The sequence below is a fragment of the Eumetopias jubatus genome, unplaced genomic scaffold (assembly GCF_037043125.1).
Source record: "Eumetopias jubatus isolate StellerSeaLion01/CBP00866 unplaced genomic scaffold, mEumJub1_p1.0 scaffold_4, whole genome shotgun sequence".
NCBI lineage: Eukaryota > Metazoa > Chordata > Mammalia > Carnivora > Otariidae > Eumetopias > Eumetopias jubatus.
In genome coordinates, this window is record NW_028274810.1 from 188,447,307 (window position 1) to 188,469,211 (window position 21,905).

General features: G+C 39.9%; 1 pseudogene; it reads left to right on the plus strand.

Moving 5' to 3' along the window:
• The first annotated feature begins 82 nt into the window (after positions 1 to 82).
• On the plus strand, positions 83 to 14,656 carry LOC114220913 (negative elongation factor E-like; annotated as a pseudogene).
• The last annotated feature ends 7,249 nt before the right edge of the window (positions 14,657 to 21,905 follow it).

The following is a 21,905-nucleotide window of genomic DNA, read 5'->3' on the forward strand; positions in this document are numbered from 1 at the left end:
GCTAAAGTTAGATTTAGCCCCTCAGCCCTCCAGGAAGTAATAATTACTTTGTGGAAAGCATGCATGTAAAAAAGCAGCAAGCATGGCAACTTTTCCGTTGTGGCACTTAGCCAGACCTTCAAACAATGAGAGATTAGCAGAGGAAACGGCAGCATATCCATGTCCACTAACTCCAAAGGGACTGGTAAGGTATTTATAGCAGTGAGTGGGAGAGCTGCTGTGAATATAGGATGGGGCATTCATGTATTTTGTGTACTAGCTCATTTAATTAAGTTCCTCTGGTTAGGACAGTCAGTTTAAGCCATTCAGACAGCTCTTTTGGACATTTGTAGAGAAAATTGTGAGGCCCTCTGAATTATCACTAAGCAATTTTTGTAGACAATGGCCAGAGACACGAACCAATCATTCACCCATTTTAGCAGTTGGGATGGGGGACTCTTTCCATAAGTTCACTCTGTGGCTGGAATTTACTCCCTCCCAGGTAAGGAGCACCACTTATTCTACTTCTTCTATCACATAGTTAGGAGGTAGCAATATTTAAATTCTTAGGAGTGGAAAGGACATAACTGGATTGAATAAAATTGTGACATTCCCTTACAAAGAAAATGTGTGGCAATTATATTTCCTATGAGTTCTAACCTGTCTGCCTACTTATCCATCACATGTATAGAGGTTTAAAATTTTCCTGTACTGTGTTAAAACTTTGCTTTAGATTTGTCAGAAAGAACAGTAAAAGTGGCTATCACTTTTAGCCATACACAGTGTTGCTGACCTGCAGGCTCTGAGATCCTGTCATGGCCCCAGGCTCTCTGAGTCTCAATGTGCACAGGATCACCTGTGGATCTTGTTGACGTCTTGGTTTGGTGGGTCTGGGGAGAGTTGTGAGAGTCTGCATTTCTAGCTAGCTCCTGGGTGATGTCCATGCTGCTAATGCTTGTATCTCACTTCAACTAACCAAACTTTAACCCCAAGCTCCACTCCTAGGCCCATGCTTTCCCCACCCAACTTAAGTTCCTCATTTGAAGCAAGCCAAAATGTCCAGAGGGCAGTAGTATAGCAGCAGACAGATTAATCAGCGGGTGGGGTCTGGAATATGCCTGCACTCCAAGTCTGCCTAAGTGAAGGCAGGGCCAGTGGGAGACAGAACAAGACAGATTTCCACCAAGGCCGGCTTTCTTTTCTCCTCACCTCTCTGATCACTACAAGTCACCTGATGCCCTGATCCCTGATCTACCTAAAAAGGTGACCTGGTCATGCTTTGGGGTTCATATTTCTGCTCCAATTTTCTAAGTATGTCTCCAGTCTTGGTCAGTCCTCACCCACCTTTGGAGGGCCCAGAAATGCATACTGGCTCTTTCTAGTCCACTCACACCAAAGAGTCTTTTCCCTCCTCTCTGCAGAGAAGCTTCCAAAATGCAACTGACAGGACTACCCACATTGATAAGACTGACCATGATGGTGATGGCCCTCCCCTCTGTCATTCCGCAAGATCTGGGGGCTTCCCTTGTTGGTGTCAGGTAGGATCCTACCTGAACAGCTCATGGGCTTCTTTCAAGGATGTCTATGGCTACCTTGGGTGAACAAGGTGCTTAGGCTTTTCCTGCACTATAATCTTTTAAAAATATTTAACATTTTGCCAAGTAGGAGTTATTTGATGTATTTTTCCTATATTTTTTAAATTTTTTCATGTCATTTTAATGTAACAACTTATTATTATTAATATTCCTGTGAAATTACAAATAACATTCTTAGAAGAAAATTATTTTCTCTGAATTGATGACAAGTAACCTCTCTCTCTCTCTTTCTTTCTGTGTGTGTGTGTGTGTGTGTGTGTGTGTGTGTTGAAGTCTCTGATATTGCTCCTTAAAGTGTGTAGGCTTGGGCATGGGCACAGGCATCCTAGGATGACAGTGGCGTTGGCAGGGCTCTCCTTGACTATCTCTTTCCCTCAACTCTCTCTTAGTTGTCTTGTTAGTATCACACTCATATGTTAGGTTCCACTAGTTGCTGCATGATTGTTCTACTGCTTCTGACAATGTCTTAGGATATAAACTGCTCCACCGTTTAAATGCAAGTCCCCTTTTCAGGGATAGTTTGTCAGACCAGTCTTTGAGATTTGTTCCTACCCCAGGTGGGTTCCTCATGCCTGCATCTTTCTGTGGTTCTCTCTGGTAAACTAGGTGATTTATGGCTTAACTTATTGCTATCATGAAGCTACCAGTCTACTATTAATTTCTTACCACCAAAATCTATTGTTTTTGAAAGTGCCTTTAGGTTTGACCTTCTCTACATTCTGTTTCTAATAAAGTCATGGGCAGAATTTGGAAGTTCTCTGTTCTTATGGCTTGCCTGTCCCCTTGGGCAAAATCTCTGAGCCACTGCTCCATGGTAAGTGACTCAATTTCTCAGAGTGACAGTCTTGTTTTATGGGCAAAGCACCGGGGTGGGGAGTTGCGGGGGGAATGTAGCCTTGTCTATTTGGTTTGCCTCTCCCAATGTAGAACTCTCACCTTTGAGTGAGCTTGGGTGAGGATGATCAGGGCCCCTTCCTTTTAAATGTCTTTATTTTATAATAGTTAAAGTTATTTAAAATTCAATAAAAGGATGATAGATTATTAAATTGAGTGTCATTAATGTACTTATTAGTTTATTAATTTGAGTGTTATTGAAGGATTGCCCTATTTCTTATATTATAGTACAATTTGGTGAAGTTATTTCACAACATTGACAATGTACTAATCACACTGTATTCTCTTATTTTATATAGTGAGCTTATTTTAAAACCATGTTTATTAAAACAAAATAAGATGGAGATCACTACATCTTAAGTGTACAAAATCTAAATGAAGCAAAGTCTTGGAATATAATAAAGGGAATTCAGCAGGAATTCACCAAAGAAATAGGTAAGAAACAAGGTAAGGTCTTTGGGGGCAATACAGTATAAAATGCCATAAATCTGCACTTTGGCGTCTGTTTCTAAGTGTCAACATTGGACTAGCGTGGACTTCCTTTTCAATGTGGCCACCTATCAAGTTCAATTAGCCTAGTCTTCCTTCATGTGGTGCTTTATTTGGACATGGTAACCACCTTCCTGGGTGTTTACTAGGAGATCTAGCCGCACTAAGAGTAGGGTAGGGCAGCGCTGGCTGACCTAAAGGCAGTAGACAGTGACAACACCTGTGGTTATCTGGTTGCTCACGGAGCTTCGTGTTTCTGCCCTTCTCCCAATGTGACTTTCCAGTGTGTTTCAGGGGTTTGCTCGTGTTTAGGGGCAAACTGGTCATAATTATAAGTTAGAAGGACTCATAGATAAAGACATTCTTCGGAGGACAGGCCAACAACAGACAACTAGTTCCCCACTGAAGCATTAGTGACTAATGTTTCCCTTCCCATCTGTCTGCTGAGGCAAGAATGAGGATTATGCCCTTGATCCACCTTAGCTGAGCAGGGACTAGAGACTTTTCCAGCCTTCTTATGTTCTGAAGACAGAAGCAGAAATAGAGAAGCCTAGCCCATCTCACTCCCTCTGGCAGCCAGGATTAGGTGGATGGAAGCAGTCTTGGTGCCGCCAGAAAGCAAGAAGGGAGGCTCCAGAGGCCATGGGTGAAGGGAAAAGAAAACAGTGGTGCAAGGCTGGGATTGCATCAGTGGCTCTCAAACTTCAGAGAGTGTCAGAATCAGCTAGGAAGCTTGGTTAAAACACAAATTGCTAGGTCCCACCCCCAGAGTTTCTGAATTAGAAGGTTTGTAGTGGACTAAGACTTTGCATTTCTAACATGGTTTGAGGTGAGGCTGCTACAGCAGGTCTGGGGACCATACTCTGAGAAGGACAGAGTCACAGCCATGGGAGGTCGGGGAGGGGACCTGAGACTCAGCTGTCATGGTTAATGATGAGCTGAGCTGCAAATCACAAGTTGTACAGAGGTTTAGAATCCCTTCTCTTTGTCTCTACTATTCATTGCATTGGACTGCTCGCCAGTCCGTCACTGTATTAGGCACACAATGGAAAGAAGTATTGAAAAAACTTTTTAGTGAAAAAAAATGTAAAAGAAAAGAGCACACACCTTTTTTAAAGCTTCCAAATTCTTTATAAATTCCTTTAACAAATTAGTTCACAGCACAGGGGCTTTCAAAGAGTTTGGAAAGATATGCCATAAAATACAGAGTGGTGTGAAAAGAGGGGGCTTCCCCACACAATGAAAAACTATTTTTTGTGATGACAGAGGAAGAAATTATAGCTTCCATAACTATAATGATTTCTTTATAAATTTAATTTGGGTGAGAATCCAGGCAATTTTCTTACTATATTAGGAATTTTGAAATCATTTTTTTGAATTTGTAAGTTAAAATCAACAAATTTGTTTGCCGTAATAGGGCTCTTCCTTGCAAGATGAACACCGATCACCTACAGATATTCCTCCATGAACATAGCCAGACAAGCCTCTTTTGGATTCTGCATTTTAAATCAAAAGATGTAAAAGGATCTTTTGTGTTACTGCTTTCCTGAGGCAATTAAGAAGGCAATAAAAAAGAATTAGAAGAAAAGACGATTCTAAAATTTAGCTTTTAGATTTTTACAATTTAGGAAAATCTTGACAGCTCCAGGGCTGAGCTCTTGCCAGTGGGTGCTGGCCGGACCTGGGCCGGGCGTGCACCTCTTCGGGGGATGCCAGCTCCCTCTTCTGCTCTTGCCAACCATGAAACAGCCCAGGTAATTTTCCATGGATGTGTCCTGATTGATTTTAAAGGCAACTACTCTTCTTCTTCTTTTTTTTTTTTTCCAATTTCAAATCTTAAACAAGAAGGGGCCTGCATTTTCATTTGTCCTCCAGAAATTGCTGTTGGGCTATTTGAAATAGGGTGGGCAATAAAAATATGTATGAAGTATTTTTAAAAAATAACTAACCAATGCAGCCACAGTCCAATCCAGGCCATTCAGGTCTTTTTATATCAGCACAGAGTGTAGTATGAAGACTGTAGTCAGACTGTAGTCAGGATGAAGACTGTAGTCAGACTGTAGTCAGTTTTACCACCTATGTTATCAGTGGGGAAAGCTGTGCTCAGTCTCGACTTGTGTACAGTGGGGGCAATTCCTGAGTCCAGGTGGAGACAAAGATACTGCACAAATCTATGACAAACACAGGCCACAGTGTTGCACACAGTGGACCTCAATATATTTTTTCCTTAAAGCTGAAACTCATTTTAAATCTGTACATACCAATACTCAGATGAAAGATAAAAATGTACTGATTACCTAACGAAATATTATTTTGACCTTTGTCTGTTGGAAAGAGTCATTCCCTCCACTATTAGTCTCTCTCTCACTGACCCCCGTCACCATTTAACAGAAAATCATCTAAGATGGGTATGATCAGAGAATCAACTATGTTATCATAATGGATTAATGTATATAGATAGTATGTCCATAAGCTTCATTGTCTCACCCAGAATAATGCAAAAAGCTGAAAAAGTCAGAATGGTGTTCTTCAGACTTACAAACCACTAAAATATTCCAAAAGTTCTTCATCATCCAAAGAATTTGGTAAGAGATTTGAAAATTTCACCCTCTATATAATGCACTTATATAGTATACATGCATATAAGGAAGCATAAATTACTTCTGGAACTGGAAAAAAAATCAAAGGACAGAATACTTTGTTTATCTTACATTCTGTGCCCAAAGTTTGACTCATACTGTTTCGTTCTCTATGTCCTTTACCTGGGTCTATACCAAAGATCAAGTAATTTTAAAAACCAAAATAATTTTCATCCAATCAGGGAGATTAAAATGACATGCAGAGGGAAAAAAATTTTAAAGATTTTACTTATTTATTTATTTAGGGCACATGAACGGGGGGGTAAGGGGGTGGGCAGAGGGAGAGGGAGATTCAAAATTTCAAGCAGGATCCTCACTGAGCTGGAGCCCACCATGGGCCATGGAGCGGGATCCCTCAACCCTGAGATCCTGACCTGAGTGGAAACCGAGAGCTGGTCACTCAACCAACTGAGCCATCCAGGTGTCCCAAGAAGAAAAATATCTTGAAGCAGAGTTGAAAAAGAAGATTAGAAATAGGATTTTAACTTTTTTTTTTGTAAATACATTTGCCACTGACACCCATGAATTCTTCCTGTCAAAACTCTCCTTGTGACTGGACACAACATAAACACAATAAGTTACTAGACCATATTGACCCTTTTGTGGAAAGTGAAACAAGTGCTTGGCACTGAAATGTAACTCCAAGCGTCCTCCACGAGAATGATGACGTCCTTACTTATTTAGGCGCCTGAAAAGCCAAGCCAGGAGGAGGCAAGGGTAGCTCTGAGACACTCGTCTTCCAGAGAATGGATTATATGCTACCTAAGGACCACTGTCCTTCTCCCCAGTCAAGCATATCCTTCAAAAGTGTCACATTGAAGGTTATGTAAGGTCAAAAGGTCACATTTAAGATCTTTTAAAATGCAGTGATAGTCTTTTGCTCTTCAGAAGCCTATTTTCACCCCTATGTGAATTACAGCACTTAAAATTCTAAATCACTTGAATCTAAAATTTTTAATCTGGGAAATTGAAAAATATAAATCCTAAACCAAAGTAAGGTATTTTCTTGAAAATGCTATTTAATGTTTAAATAGAACATAGATAGCTTTTAGGTTTTCAGCCTGAGTGGAAGCTGGATTTGGCAGTTGGTGTCCCATTGGTGCTGAGCATGTAGTTTTTATTATGAAAGTTCTTTACCAACTGTGTGAGTGACTCAAATACACAGGTGTCATATCTCTCCAGAGTCAGTCTGTATAGTAATCAGATTGGTTTCTAAACCTAGACTCTTGAATACCTTTGAATTAATTCAATTTAAAATAACAAGAAATATAAAAATACTTATAAACCAACAAAAAAAAATAAGCTGGGTGTTGTTAGCACACCCACTTTACAGGCTGACATCTGAAGCCCCATGGTCCTGACCTCAGCTCTTTCCCATCAGCCCATTTAATCCAGTGAGATACCAAAACACCAATCCTTACCTCACTTACAAAAAGAAAGAGAAAAATGTGACTTGTATTTAATAAGGTACCATGTTTTTTACCTTTATTTTTCATAACAAATAAAAACATGAAAATAAAATAAGTAAAATAATTACTGGGTTTTTAGGTTTAGGTTTAGCCCCTGCTCAGCATTATCAACCATAGATCCCACTAAACAGAGAGTGGGAACTAAACCGCAAGTTAATTCAGCTAACTCATCTATGGAGGGCATCAGAAAAAAAGAAAAACTCAGTAAACCCTATCGAAACTTCCACATTGTTCTTATTGGCCTTTTTATATCAAATAATCACAAGATTATATTTGGTCAGGTAATAGGTAAACATTCAGAAGACTATAAAGAAATTAAGAGATGATGTTTCTGGTGTTCTGTTTAATTTATTTCCTATTACAAATAATTTTTTTCCTAAATATATGTAAGGAGAACCCAAGAAACTGACTTCTCTACCACAAAAACACTGTGGCCACTTCATTAGCCACATTAAATAATTTGTTTCCCGATGGGCTATTCATGCCCCAACACACAAAGAAAGGGTGGGAGAAGCTGCCCTGGAGGATCAATGGGTCTTAGAAATTCAGAAAGTGCCTATTTGGGGATTGTGTAAAGACTTTCAAATAATTCTGACCAAACCTCAACCTCTCTGAGTAAGAATATATGGTATGGTTGTGGCTCTAGGCTGAGTCCTTGATGAATGAGGAAAAATTAATGAGAGGATTTCTGGCCCACTGGCTCAACTCCAAGGGAAACATAATATTGTTGGATAAGCAATCATGTCTTTACATTGCTTTCATGCAAATATCCCACCCTTCTTTCTCAACTAGGATAAAAGATGGCAGAAAAGTCACAAAACAGAGTTTTAGCTTTGTATCTTACATAGCAGAACCTAGCAAAAAAGTAATTTAAGCAAAAGTACTTTCTTAGCACATGATACTAAAGGCAACTCTGTACATGTTAAAATATTACTCAAACCCATAAGCTCTTGTTGATTCCTCAATAAATAATTTGTTTTGTTTTATAATTTTGCACACTCCAGAAATGCAGAACAATTTATAGTTTCCTAAACCAACTAAATTCTTATGTATACTGTGCCTACTGCCTCTATTGCCCATTCTACTTGTATCATATTCTTAGAATCTCATTCAACTGCTGCTACCCCTAAAAGTCTCCCCAACTTGCCAGACCTATATAGTTTCTTATCCATATCCCACTGCATGGCATACACAATTTATGTTACAGTTATTTGCCTATGTGCCTAGCTCCTCACTAGACCGAGAATTTTAATTTTAAGGGTAGAGTCAGGGATCATACTTTTACCCCACAATACCTTACATAATCCTGGGAACTAAGAGACAAACAGAACATTTTTATTGAATGAATGACCCAAAGTAGACATGACCTAGCCAATTGTGGGAATAACTTAACTTCTCATTGCAAACATTTAAAATGTAGTATAGAACACCTCAAGGCTGAAACAATGTAAAAAATATACAGATGTATATCTATGCATAATCAAATAGCCCTTCCCTATACAGCAGTTAAGCAAAGTGTCACTACATTAATGCATTTTTCAAATCCTTATGCTCTGGCCACCATTTCCACACCACCCCAGAGGAAAGTTAAAGGCATGATTAAAACAACAATAACAATGATTCTAACAAAAACCATATTTCCAACTTTGTGAAACTTCTTTGTCTCTGTTTCTGTCTTTCTCTCTCTCACCATCTCTTTCTCTTTCTTTTCTCTCTCCCCTATATATTAAGGAAGAGGACATAGATGGGATTTTCCTATGGTGTGGTATATGCTTTTGATATTCTTATAGGTTGCCTGATTTCTTGTGGTCTTGGAAACCACCCTTCAGAGTGACTCACCCACCATTCAATGCTCTGGGTTGTTTAAGACTCTTTCATACTCTTAACAGTTCTACATATAAGGCAGTTGTCTATTATCTGTGTCTAACTGTGATCAGTCACTAGTCAAAGAAGAAAAATTGTGATTCACCTCAGATGATCTTTGCTTGTGCATAGATTTATGTTGCTGTCTACATTTATGGTGTGTGTGTGTGAGAGAGAGAGAGAGAAAAAAAGAGACAGACAGACATACAGACACAGACACACACAGAAGCACCAGGATTGTGTACAGTCCTTTAGGCTGGCAGCCTTGATGCAATGTTCAGTCTTTGAAAATCCCTATTTGGAACATTAGAAACATCTGGAGAAACCACATTTCCATGTTGAAATAAAGATAAGTTGTCATTTCTGCTACTCATTTTGAATTTATCCCACAGCCTGATGAGAGAATTTTGCCCAGAGCAAGTTATAGAGTATGTAACTAAAAAAGAAAAAATAATTAGCAAAAGGAAAAAGAAAGAAAAAAAAAAAGAGGTCAGGATTCTACCAGGGGTTTCCTTAACTACCCCTCCAAATATGTTTGCTCCATCCCAGTGAATGGGCTCCTGGGACATACTGAGCTGTGGGCAATAGGATCCAATACAGCCATGGGACACTTCCCAGACCCATTTATCAGCCTCTATTGTTTTTCCACCTACTAAATTTAAATAATATTTTTTAAAAGATTCTATTCATTTGAGAGAGAGATACACAGAGAGAGTGTGTGCACACAAGCTGGGGGATGGGTGTGTGGGTCGGGGGAGGGGCAGAGGAACAAGCAGACTCCCTGCTGAGCAGAGAGAGCAGGACATGGAACTCAATCCCAAGACCCTGAGATTGTGACCTGAACTCAATCGACTAAGCCACCAGGCACCCCTAAATTTAAAAAATAATTTAGACTTGTGCTTAATAATGCATGTATTTGGTCTGGAAATCTAGGAAAATGCAGTATAAATGTAAGGTCCTAGGTTGATGTTCAAGAATCATGTTTTCTATTTCATACTTGAGAGCTTGTCTTCTTGGGCCTGTGATTAAACAAATCACAATTTTTAATATGTCTCCCTTATCCAGAGAAAGTAATGCAGTTTTGTAGAAGTCCATCTAACTGGAACAAGCCTCTAGAATGCAGCTTCCCTATGTTGCAGGTAACCATTGTGGTGAATTCAGTGACTTACAGCCTCTGCCCAGGACATCCTGGTGCTCAGCTGAGTGTCCAGCTAATGCACTACATGGGGGGAATTTATACATAAATCAACAGAACTGCCTTCATCTTTCTTTCCTTCTTTTGAGCTCCCACAGTGATCTCCCACTAAGAGGGAGTCCTTTCATTTGCTCATGGTTCTAACGCACTTGTGGGAAAAAATATCAGACATTTTTGGCTTTTGGATTTCATACTCAAGTATGAATATGTGGTTTCATTCCAAAAATACCATAAGAAAGTCTGAGGAGTAGCAAAGCCAGGGGGAAAAAATAGCTGACATTGAGATTCAGTCTTGAACATCCACAAATATTTCTAGAATCCTCTTTTTTTTTTTTTTTTTTTTGGTCAAGGAGACCATTCTTCAAAGAAAACCTTAGTCATTGAAAAGCCAGATATATAAAAGAAATGAATAAGAAAGACTCTTCTTGAAACAGGCCTGAATCCTGCCTCTGCTTCTTTGCAAGCTTCCTCCAAGGCTCTCATGGGGCAAGTTTGAAAATCAGTGCCTGGCTCAGGTTTCCAAACTGTGCTCCAGAAAATATGAATCTTTTCAGATGTTTTCCAAAGACTTCTCTGGTCAGAATTCTGTCACAGGCTGTATACCATATCCTCCTCTTGCAGTCTCAAAGTTTATTTTAATATAAGAGGACTCCAGAGAGTTCTCACACAAAAGGATTTAATACCACATGGAATCTTTAGGTCACGGACACTGCCATATATTCTTGACTGCCAGCCCATGGCATTTCCCCTGGTACCCTTAAAACACACTCATTGGGGGAAGCCCTTTGGGGAGAGAACAACCACCTGACTTATTGGACTACTTTCTGCAGGCAGACAGCTCTGAGTAGGGGCTGGGATGGTGGAGAGGTGCAAGTAACTCAGTGGGGCCCAGAGGAGCAGAGTAGAGAATGTAAAGGACACAGGGGCCAGCATTTATGCCAGTTGGAGTAAACGTCATATCCTCTCTCTGTTTCTCTCCATGTAGACCAAAAATTCAATGGAGAACCCTCTCCTTGACATTTTTCCATTTCCTACCAGATTCCTCAGCAACCTCTTTGAAAACCCTAAGGCATGGCAGCAAAGCATATCAACCAAATGATGGGTGTCTCTCCCTCGCTGAAAAAAAAAAAATTCTCAAATGAATTTAAATATTTACCTATTAGTCTATTTCTAGTTCTATAATGTTCTATAATGGCTTCAATTTCCTTATAAATATGTACACTTAAGTGATTTCTGAGAAATGACACAAAAGAACAAGCAGTGAAAAAAACACAAAACAAAAAACTAGAGAGATTTGTCATATGGCTCATACAGATCATGTTAAATCTATGAATATAAATTTTACACAATCATGCTCATTATCCTGCTTGTCAGAATAGATTAACAACTTTTTTTTTCTTCCTGTAAGTTTTCATTTCCTTTTTCTTTTCTTTTCTTTTTTTTTTGTAAAGGAATGAATGAAATGCTTTTGGTAAACAGGTAAACCAAAAAATCATTCTGAGCCATGACCTCAGCCATCAGCTGTCCCCATATTTTCTAACATCCTGAAATTTTCCATTCAACTTGGGTGGCTGATTTCACATTTTTTTCCTGGACCTCTGTACCCTGTGGAGTTTGGGACACCACCAAATGCAGGGAGTGAGCCTGACACCTGCCGGTGGTCTCCTGGCTCCTGCCCTGCGTAACACAAATCTGGGGGGAGGACAAGCTCGAAGGCCACACTGCCCTCCCACACAGACTGGAGGAGGATGCTGGGGGATGAGAAAATTAGCTCTGGGAAACATTTAAAGGAAAAGGAATTATGGACCAAAGCTTTGCTTCAGATGCAAATGGAGAAGGCTTAATTAACCTTTACTTTTTCCCATTAGATTGGTGAATATTTGGATTCACTTGAGAAATGTTTTCTTACCTTCTCAAAACAGATCTGAGCCAGTGATAAACATGTTAAAAACTAATTTTAAAAGCAAATAAAAAGATGTCCTTCGTGGGAGGTTTTACCATCATAGTTTCGAACTTCAGTTTAATGGAGAGTTTTTAGCACCTGTTGGATACTCACCCCATCTGGGAGATACGACTCTAAATCTAAATTTTGTTTTGAGAAAAAGTGCTCAGAAATGAATGATTCACATGCAACCACTCCGAGTTATTAATTTGAAAGAAATAAAATTTGTTTTCTGAAGACTCCTGCTGCTATCTGTATTTTTTACAGAACTGTTGTTCTTGCATACTAATATAGTTCTTTTCTTTTGGGACACTGTTAGTTATGAAACAGAACTGATTATCCTGCCAGTGACCTATATTAACAGAACAGGGGGCAGGGAAGGTAATCTCTGTTTGTAACCTTTCACCTTGAAAGGTGCCTCTGTTGTTAACTAACTAATGTGGAAACCATACTGATCTGCCTGAGATAGCCAGTGCCTATGACCATTTTTATATTAGGAGAAGCAAAACTCAACTTCAGGATAAATCTAGCATCATTATCACCATATCCCTTCCTCTTACCTACATTCTAATTCTGTGAAAAATTTTCAGGAATTTCCTGACATCTTCAACCAGCATAATTTCCAGCAGGTATTAGAAGTTTGGAGGTTGCCCTCAATTTCATTTGTCACCTTTAACGTGAGCTCTCCATGAAGTGTTGGTAATAAGCAATTGCACAGAGCCATACCCGAGTGTTTTACCAGCCTGTTTTCACATGTCATGTTTCTACACGGAGTCACATGTGACATGGATTAAATCATAACCCCCCAAAGCAATCATACTGTCAAAGCTCAATATAATATAATGACTGAATTTCTGTCTCTGCAAATCCTTAAAAAGGAAGTTGTGTTATACTTCTATTTTTCTATAAAAACAGACCACCATGTCCATCCTGACATTTTCACCCTAAATTTAACATATTATTCACCTAATGGGAAAAATCCAACTCATGCCTACTTTTATTCCTTATAATGTGTATTCTTTCCATATAAATACTCTAAACATCAATATTTAGTAATGATCTTCCTTTGTATACAGATACCAAAAGATAATTGACCTGCCTTTACGGCTTATCTTTTTCACTTAATTTTGAATTATACATCTTAATGAACAAGCAGCTTAAAACCTCTCTATGGACAAAAAACAAGAAAAAGGTTTTGAGATTATAAAAGGTCAATACATTTGCAAACATTAAATGACTCTTCACACAATACCTCTTAGCAAAAGAATTTCTCTGGTAATAATACCCAAGTCTCCAGAGATTTTCCTGGCCTTAATTCTGCAATCTAGTTTGGATCTGTACTATGTATTATGCTGGCCTTGTTTTCTTCTCTACAATGATGACTCAAAACCTTTAGAAAAGCAAGCTTCCTTTCCATTGGCTTTACATTGGGTGCTGTGGAAATTGAGGAATAGTGGTACCTTTGGCATCTCCAAGATTACTAGGACCTTTGCCACCATATGTCACCTGCAGAGATACGGGAGCTCTTGGCCTGAGCAGGTGCCACTGGAGACCTTGGGACTCTGGTTACTGCCCTGTTTGGAGCCACCAGGTCGGTGATTACCCCTGGACTCAGCCAGGAGGAGGAGGCTCTGCAGAAGAAATTCAACCAGCTCAAGGAAAAGAAAAAGGCACTGCTGGCTCTGAAGAAGCAAAGTAGTACAGCAGAGCCAGCCAAGGCAGTGTCCAACGTTCACTGTCAGAGCAGCCTGTGGTAGGCCCAGCCATGGCAACAGAGCAGGCAAACCAGCTGGTGAAATCAGGAGCCATCAGTGTCCTCAAGGCTGAGACCAAGAACTTGGGCCTCAGATGTTCTCGAACCCTGGTGGGGAAGTTAAAGGACCCTGAGGGGGGGCCAGTCCACAATTTCCAGCTGTTCCAAAGGAGCATATCTGCCCCAGAGAAAATCTTTGTATGAGAGTTTTGTGTCTTCCAGTGATGGGCTTCGGGAACTGGGGCCAAGATGGGGAAGAGGCAGAGGGCCCAGGGGCTGGTGAGGGACCCCCTCAGAACTTTGACTGGTGCTCTGAAAAACCTGGTGGTGCCCACTCCTCAGCCTCCCCTCCCCGAAGCTGCAGCTAGGGCCACAGTTGTGAGCAGAATGGGGACAAAGACAGAGACCCTGATCAAGAACCAGAAGGCCCCTTCCACATGTTGGACTCGTTTCCCCAAAGCAGGGCCCCTCAGAAGGGGAATACTCTTTAGGTGTGTGGAGAGGACATGATGCCCACCGTCTTCTGTGGGGCCTTCTCTTCCTTTGGAAATATCATTGACCTCTCCATGGGCCCACCCAGAAACTGTGCCTCAGTCACCTTTGAAAAGATGGCGTCAGCAGATCACACCATTACTGAGCTCAATGGGATCCAGGTAGAATCGGTACAGCTCAAAGTCAGCATTGCCCGCAAATGGCCCATGCTGGATGCTGCCACTGGCAAGTCTATCTGGGGCTCCCTTGCTGTCTTAAACAGCCCTAAGGTTGCCACCGGGACAAGAGTATCCAGATTGTCTCCAGTGATGATGTCTACAAGGAAAACCTTGTGGATGGCTTCTAGGAAATGGAGCTGGACTCCGTGTATCTCATCTGTACCAACACTGGTCTCAGCGAAACACTGAGTTAGAAGCTCAAAAACAACAACAAAACCAAAATAAACACACAAAAAAGATACAGGAGCTCTATCTTCCCCACTAATTTTATTGAGAAATATTTGACATGCATGACATATGCATCACTGCATATGTATAATGCATACAGCTTGAGGTGAGAGTTTAATTTACACATGTGGTGAAATGATTATGATAATAGGTTCAGCTAACATTCATCTTCTCATGTAGATACAATAAAAAGAAAGAAGAAAAAAAATTATCCATGTGATGAAAAAGAAAAAAACATTCTCTTTAGGATTTACTCTCTTAACAATTTTCCTGTATACCATAGAGCTGTGTTAGTTGTAGTCATCATGCTGTATATTGCATCCCTAGTACTTATTTACCTTCAAACTGGAAGTCTGTACCTTTGGCCACCTTTCTTCCAATCCCCCCTCTCTCCATCCCCTTGACTCTGGCAACCACAAGTCTGATCTCTTTCTATGAGTTTGTTTTTAGCTGTTTTTTTGTTTTTATTTTTAGATTCCACCTACATATGTGATCATACAGTATTTGTCTTTTTCTGACTTATTCCATTTAGCATAGGCCATCAAGGTCCACCCATGTTGTCAGAAATGATGGGATTTCCATATTTTTTATGGCTGAATGATAGTCCACATTTTTATGGCTACTCCGCAACTTCTTTACCCATTCATCCATTGATAGGCACTTGTTTCTGTGTCTTGACTGTTGTAAATGCTGCAGTGAACATGGGGGTGCAGATATTTTGGAGTTTTTTTTTGTTTCCTTTGGCTATATTCCCAAAAATGAAATTGCTGGATCATATGGCGTTCTATTTTAATTTTTTGAGAGTTCTCCAAACTGTTTTTCATAGTTGTACCAATTTACATTCCCACTGTTAGAATGACCATCATCAAAAAGACAAGAGATAACACATGCTGTCATGGAGTTCTTAACTTCCAAGGCCTGCCGACTGGGGCATGACTGACCAGCATGTGCCACTGTGACCAGCAAGTGGAACCAATGAAATTACCCATCCTGTGACCAGTGGCCGTCATCTCCCACTGTGCGGCCCCAGAGGGCCCTGAAGGAGGCCCTACTTACAATGACTGTGTTGTTTGCCAGGCTCTTCTTTCACTCCCACTAGGGGGGCTACCCGTGGACAGAATGAGCCCTGCTACTGATTCCACTGACACCATTTTACATCCAATTACCCCGATGTTCTAACAGAGGACCTTTTTAAAGTCTCCAGAAGCAAACAACCTTGAAAATGATTAGGAATGTGGTGTTCAAACTAAGGTTTTTGTCCCCACAAAAGATGATAGAACCTGGCTTTAGCACCATGTCAGACAGTGATGGGTGAGCTCTCATGCTGGGCCCAAAGCCCGGAAACAGCAAAGGCCTAACTGTATACATGATATGCTAATCTGTTTGCATAAAGTAAGTTGCTTATTCTTCAGCCCTACATTTTGCATTACCAAATATAGCCATATGCTTAATTTGGAAGTGATATAGTAACCTGCCTCAAAGGGAAAAGATCTCTGACCAACTTCCTGCTCCCTCCCTCCAGCCCCAAACAGGGATGGTCACTCCCTGTAGAACCAGTGGAAGTTTTCCTATTTCTGAGCTTACAAGCCAAACGCCTGTGCTCTTGGGTGCATATCACACACTGACTCACAGCATCTTAACTTCAGGGGCTGTAGCTGGGAAGCAGGCCACATCAACAACCCAGAACATTCAGGACATTCAACACAAGTGGGTGTGAATTTATTCAACCACAAATTATAAGTCTAATAATCAAATCTTACCCCACCCCACCTCAGATGCATACACTCCAGATTTATATGACTGAAAGCAATCTCTACAAACCCTCAGAACTCTTCAAATTGACTTTGCATGAACACTGTACATGGTCTTGTTCCCAGGCACTTTTTACGGTGAACAAATAGTGTTCGATGCATCACTGTCATGGGCTCACTTAAGAACAAAGGCACAGGAGAGCAAATAGCAGTAGTCAGAACCAGGCAGAGTGCTCATTTATCCACCAGAGTAAGTGACTGGATTGTTTCTAGCAGGACGTGTGTGTGTGTGGTGTATGTGTGAGTGTAAGAGTGTTTGTTTATAAGCCATATATTGATAAGGTAGGACAGCCTATGCAGTTACAGATTATAAAGTAAGTCATAAGCAAAATGTGTCTTTGGCACCATGTTTTCCACTCATTTTCTCACTTATCTATTCCACAAATACTTATTCAACAAATATAGGTGAGTGGCTACATCACAATAAAGAAGTAATAATGTGCTAATTTTCAAACATGGTTCAAAGCACCTTAATAAAATAACTCGCTTTATTCTCATGAAAATCCCTGGAGGTGCAGCTGTTACTATTTCCATTATACAGAGGGGAAAACTGAGCAATGACTATGTCACTTGCCAGGCCATGGAGCTGGAACAGCCAGCAGTAGACGAGCCGGAGCCCCACTCCCTGCATGACATCAGGCTGCCTCCGCATGTGGCTGTCTGGCCAACCAGAGCTTGAGAGAAACAGCACAGAAATCGGGCCAGACCTTCTTCCCCACCTGCTGTTGTGAACCTCAAGGAGAGATGGCATATCCTAACCCAGAGTCTCCCCTTTGACTTCCTTTCCTCAGGGTTAGACTGTAACCCAGGCCACATAGTTTTGGAAAAATGTATGGACTATTATAATTTTGTAGGTACATACTAACAATATTTGTTTCTCTTAGATGAAATACCAAAAGTAAAGCTTTTTGTGTCCCATGACAGGCAGAAGAAAGCAGGGCTTTCGGTAGCCATGGCAGCATCTGGCTGGGTGTGAAGCCGTAATCTACCGAGAGGGAATGCTTACCTACAGGAAGACCTGGGACATGCTGCTCTAAGCCTTCTGGGGAAAACCAGCCATCTGAGAGAAGGCCAGGTGAGTAGCTGTGCCCTATGGTTCCCCATGCAGACCTGCCCTCCTGAGAGTTGTGCACCTGTAGTTCTGCCTGAACAGAGAACAGTGGAACCCTCACCCTAAGGCTTCTCTGAGTCTCCAGACCAGGACCACATAAGAAGAGGGGTAACCATCAGAGGCTGCTAGGAAAGATCCTTCTGTTCTGGTGAAAGCTTCCTAATGACCACTACACAGAAGCCAATCCTGACTTTAATCCTGCCACTAAACACTTCTGCAACTCCTCAGCAGCTCCAGATTGCTTGGGGAAAATGCAGGATACCTTCCCTTGCAACACAGATGCTAAGTGCTCATCCAGTACCTCTCTCCTCCTATCTTACTGAGCTGACCACCAACATGCACACATGACTCTCTGTGACTCAGGTCAGACCATCTCCTACCTGACCTTTCCCTACCATGTAAGCCCCAATTCACCTCCGCAATTCAGCTCAGGCAGCACCGCCTGGAAATCACTCTTGACTCTTCCTCCTGGCCTCCAGGCCCAGTCAGATCCATTTCATTCCTTCCTGTTGCTATGTGTTATCTTTCTGAGTAAGGGTATACTTGACAAGAAGGTCCAATTCAAGGCTGAAATAAAGTTTAATTAAACTAAACCTGTGGTTATGAATTATCAATCTAGTAGTCCAGTGTTTTAAAAAATGGGCTTTGTTGTTCCCTAGAAAATGTGAGTTCTAGAACACTATTAATGTATTTCACTCTTAATTATAATCTAAAAATGTATTTTATCAGTTATAAAAACTTCTCTGTCACAGTGAAATTTTGACTTGAAAGATATACTCATAGGATAAAAATTTAGTTTCTTAAGTAAATTACTATCAAATTAGTTTTAAAGTAATTAGGTTCCTGGCCCCTGAGGGGATCTGCAAACCATGGGTTATTCACATTTTTCCTTTAAAAGGAAAAACCTGGATATTATCCAAGTTTTGAAAGATATGGGAACACTAAGTATGACCTTAACTATGTAAAATGTATTCACAGGAAAAATCTGAAAAGTAACATAATAAATAGCTAACACTGGATATTTCCAAAGGGAGACAGGAGTAATTTGTTATTTTCATGGTATAAAATGTTCATGATTTACTTTTATCCTAGGGAAAAAAGTAAACTTTAAAAATATATCAACAATATGTGGACACCATTAAAAATGATATTCTGAATTTGGCAATCAAGTTACCAAGCAAAAATCTAAAAAGATTTTTTATTAATTTTTTACTAATGTGAAAAAAGATATGGATATTTTTGGGGTTTCTAAAGTTCTGTGATTTATATATTCCTGTAAGTGGATATAGATCTGAAATTGTTCATATTGGAGAAATTTTATAATAGATTATTTAAAAAATAACAAAAACACAGCCTACAGAGCATTCCTAGTATGTAGTACATCATAGCTAGAGGATGACACTCCTGATGTCTGGGATACACTTCATAATAACTTTAGTGGGGGAGAGGGGAGAGGCAAGTAGGTAGAGACATACAGGAAATAAAACAGGCAATGTACTGAGAATTGTTGATGCTACGTTAGGTAAATCAGGTTCATTTTACTCTTCTCTTTATTTTTCATGTGTGTTTAAAAATTTTATAATAAACATTTTTAAAAAATAACACAAAACCAACCAAAACTACCCACTCAGTAAGATACTATTATCCACCCATCAGAATGGCTGTAAAAAAGATGGATAATACCAATTGTATCTTAAAACTCTCAAAAATCAAATCTGTTTAGGATACAAAAACCCTTTATAGTGAAGCGTATATTTTTCAAATATGGACTGCATAAAAACTTTATGGGTTTATTATCTCTTCCAAAGCCTGAATCTTTGTGTGCCTTGATAAATGTTCATGTTTGAATCATGTCTGCATTTACTTGAAGATAATATTCATGTGTGTGTATGTGTGTGTGTGTAAAACTGGCTACACAAAATACATAACCTCGTACCCTTTCTAAACATGATTAATTTGGCTCAACCAAAAACTACAAGAGGCTAGGCAAAAACTTGCTGATAAGCATGCATCAGTGACATAGCACAGACCCTTGACCTTGTTATCACACTGTATATATCATAGATCCTATATTAATATGCCCTTTAGGACTTTCAAACATTGAAAGACTTCAATATGACTCAGTGCTGAGCAGTGAAAGTTTTCATATATTTTATTTCATTTACTTAAAAAGTAATAGTCACCAGCAGTTTACTATATTTCCTTTCTATTTAAGAATGTAGCCTAAAAAAATAAAAGAGATGGGAGTCCAGTGTTGTGTTATTACAGTTCTAAAGTTCTCATTTAATTACAGTACATCATGACCATTCTAGACCTGATGATTTATATTGCACTATAATGTTGAAATATTCTCTTAGCTCAATAATTATGACTAAGTTTTTTCTAATCTTTTAAGTCTAACATTGTATGGACAGGTTTTATTTTCACAAGAAAAAATATGCATAAAAACTAGAACATTATATTATAAAAAAGCATGTTGAAATAAGGCAGAGAAGAGTGAAAAAACACAAATAGATATAAATAGAGATATAGATAGGGATAGGGAGATGGGAAGAGAGAAAGAAGGAGGAAGGGAAGGAGGAAGAGAACGGGAGAGAGGGAGGGAGGGAAGGAAAGGGAAGAAGAGTGGAGGAGAGGGAGAGAGGGCGAGTAGGGAATGAAAACCTATGTGACCGCTACCACATAAAGGATGGGGCTAGGAGCCCAGAAATTCCGGCTGTGATTTGCCCAATCATTTTGACCCCCCCCTTCTTACCAAAAGTAACCACAATGCAGATTTCTAACACTAGTTTATCTGTTTTTTTAACCTTATATAAATAGAATCATAGCGTATATATTCTCTTTTTTCTGGCTTCTTATTTCAACTTTAAGTTTGTGACTCACCCTGTTGCCAAATGTAGCTATTGTTCACTCTATTTCAGTGTTCTTTAGAGCTCATCACACACATGTACCACAAAACACATATCTTTGATGTAATGGACATCTGAGTGATTTCCAAATATGAGCTAGTATAAATAATGTTGCTGTGAATATTCTTGAACAAATCTCTGGGTGCCATGTGTATGCATTTCTGTGGAGTATATACATCAAGGAGAGAAATTTGAGTTTTTGTAGGTAATGTTTTTTCCCAAGTGGTCCCTATTGAAAGACAAAATGTGGAACAACTCATTCCTTGCCTACCCACAAGTTCCAGGAAACTAATTTAAGAACAAAGTACTTAAGAAACAAATTTGAGGGTAATTTACTTAAGAAACAAAATTTTATTCTATGAATATATTTTCCCATTGAAATTTATCACTATAAAAGAAAAGTTTTTATAACTGAATTTTCTAGTTTCTCAGTATGGGTGCAATTGAATTATCTGCTAAACCCTGAATTCCCCAGGAGGTTTCTAATATGGGAAGTGATGTCTTACGGCAAGCTTTGTTTTCTAAACATTCAGAAAAATACATAAAACTGTGTTAGTATGAGATGTGACCTGATAATGAGACTATATTTAAGTCTACACATCCAAATGACTGACGTCCTTTAAATTGGCCATTTTGGGAAAACTAGGCATTTATAAAAAGAGGAGAGCCTCAATTAAATATTGATGCATGCAGTGTCCCCAAGTGCACACTGGACAGGGCTGGCCTGACCCGCCTTCCTGCAGCCCCATCTCCCTCCAGGCTGCTACCACAACAACCCTCTGGAAAGCAAAGCCAATCCCATTCCTCCACTGGATAAAACTTTCAGTGGCCTCAGCCTGGCCCACAAAGCCTCAATAACTTGTCTTCAGCATGCATAGCCAAGGTGGTTTTTATTCGATCTCACTGCATAAAATGCCATGTGCCTGGCACTCTTCGAAGTGAGTAACAAGTATTAACTCACTTAATCTTCATGTCAACCTATGAAATGGGCACCATGATTTATACTCCTGTCTTTACAGATAAAGAAATTGAAGTATGAAGAGGAAAATGCCATAGCTCAAGTCACATCACGAGGACAGCACACCCAGCCCATGTGATTCTAGGACCAGGCTTGCAGCCCCTGTCCCCACTGCTCTTCACTCATACTCTGCAGTAATGCTGCACCCCAATCTTCTTGTCCTTCATCCCTGGGTTCATCTTGTGCACATGCTGATGCTTCTCCTGACAGGCCTTTCCACTTGCATCCACCTCAGGGTCTGCTTTTGTTCATCTTTGATCCTCTATGGGCTCCTACTGGACTTTATACTCATCTCTTTGT